The following is a 1,847-nucleotide window of genomic DNA, read 5'->3' as shown; positions in this document are numbered from 1 at the left end:
TCCGTTTTGTCACCAAAGCCCCATATACTACCCACCACTGCGACCTATACACTCTCGTTGGCTGGCCCTCGCTTCATACTCGTCGCCAAACCCACTGGCTCCAGGTCATCTACAAGTCTCTGCTAGGTAAAGCCCCGCCTTATCTCAGCTCACTGGTCACCATAGCAGCACCCACCTGTAGCACGTGCTCCAGCAGGTATATCTCACTGGTCACCCCCAAAGCCAATTCTTCCTTCGGCCGCCTTTCCTTCCAGTTCTCTGCTGCTAATGACTGGAACGAACTGCAAACATCACTAAAGCTGGAGACTCATATCTCCCTCACTAGCTTTAAGCACCAGCTGTCAGAGCAGCTCACAGATCACTGCACCTGTACATAGCTCATCTGTAAATAGCCCATCCAATCTACCTCATCCCCATACTGTATTTATTTATTTATCTTGCTCCTTTGCAGTATCTCTACTGCACATTCGTCTTCTGCACATTCTACCATTCCAGTGTTTAATTGCTATATTGTAATTACTTCGCCACCATGGCCTATTTATTGCCTTACCTCTCTTATCCTACCTCATTTGCACATGTTGTATATAGATTTTTCTACTGTATTATTGATTGTATGTTTGTTTATTCCATGTGTTGTTGTATGTGTCGAACTGCTTTGCTTTATCTTGGCCAGGTCGCAGTTGCAAATGAGAACTTGTTCTGAACTAGCCTACCTGGTTAAATAAAGGTGAAATAAAAAAAAATTAAAAAAAATCTTTAATCTAAGAGTTCAACCTCTCTGTGAAGTACTGAAAAAAAGCCAAATAGAGGAACGCCTTCCCCACACCCTCTCTTTCCCACACTCTCTCTCACAGGTCACCTTTAAATTACCACCCCACAGATCCTGAGGTAAAAGAGAGAGGCTAATCCCTTTGGATTAAAAGGATTGGAAATTACACTGTAGGGTCTAAAGCCTGAGAACGCTATTGCTGTTTTGGCTGCCCTGAGAGGAGAAGCCAAAAAGGCAAAAAAGAACAAGACATTTTTCTCCCGCTGACTGCCATGCATTAGGTTGTTTCAAGATTTTTCCTACGAACCCACCTACCACAGACGCCACTTCTGAGTGAAACCGAAAACCTTTACAACTCCAACAAAGTCGACTTCATTTTCACTGCAGAGTCCGTGACACAGAGCGGACAAACGGCCCAGGATATTAACCTCTGACCCTCCTAGAGTTCTATCCAACTGGGGTCATGTTCCCAATTTACGTCCCACTATGGGAGCGGTCTGAGGCCACTGGAACCAGACCATAAATTACCATGAAGGACATCACCCAGTCCAAACAGACTTTACTGTTGTATTGTATTTGGGCACTTGTTTAGACTGTTTGCTCAAGTGATCTGAATTTGAACAGAGCACCATACACTTTATTGTTTATAGCTAGACTGTGATTTGTCATTTCTTTTAGAATAGGGTGTTACAATGCTTCAAAGAATTCTTCTCTTGAATGATGCGCTTTTACAAAGCCAACTGTCCAATCCTATTACTTCTCAGTGCAATACATCAGACACTTGCTGCCAGTGGCTGTAACCCACCAGCACCTTGGCCTGAGGATCAACATAATGGCCATTCCTCAAGCAGGGGGCATAAACGCTTTCCAGACTGAAGGGTCGTTTGTTTGCTTTTCCACCCTTAAGTATTAGAACAGGGCATCAGGGGCCCCTACAACAACTCTCCAAGGATGGCTTATCAGGAACCGCTGCTGATTCTACAGATGACACAGGTCTGCTCAGTTCAGATGAGTCATCCTCAGACGTCACCGCCGCTGAAAGGTTGACGGGTAGAAAAACACAGCAGATTTATAGGCG

The sequence above is a fragment of the Salmo trutta genome, chromosome 24 (assembly GCF_901001165.1).
Source record: "Salmo trutta chromosome 24, fSalTru1.1, whole genome shotgun sequence".
NCBI classification, from domain to species: Eukaryota; Metazoa; Chordata; class Actinopteri; order Salmoniformes; family Salmonidae; genus Salmo; species Salmo trutta.
This window is presented reverse-complemented; position numbering follows the sequence as displayed.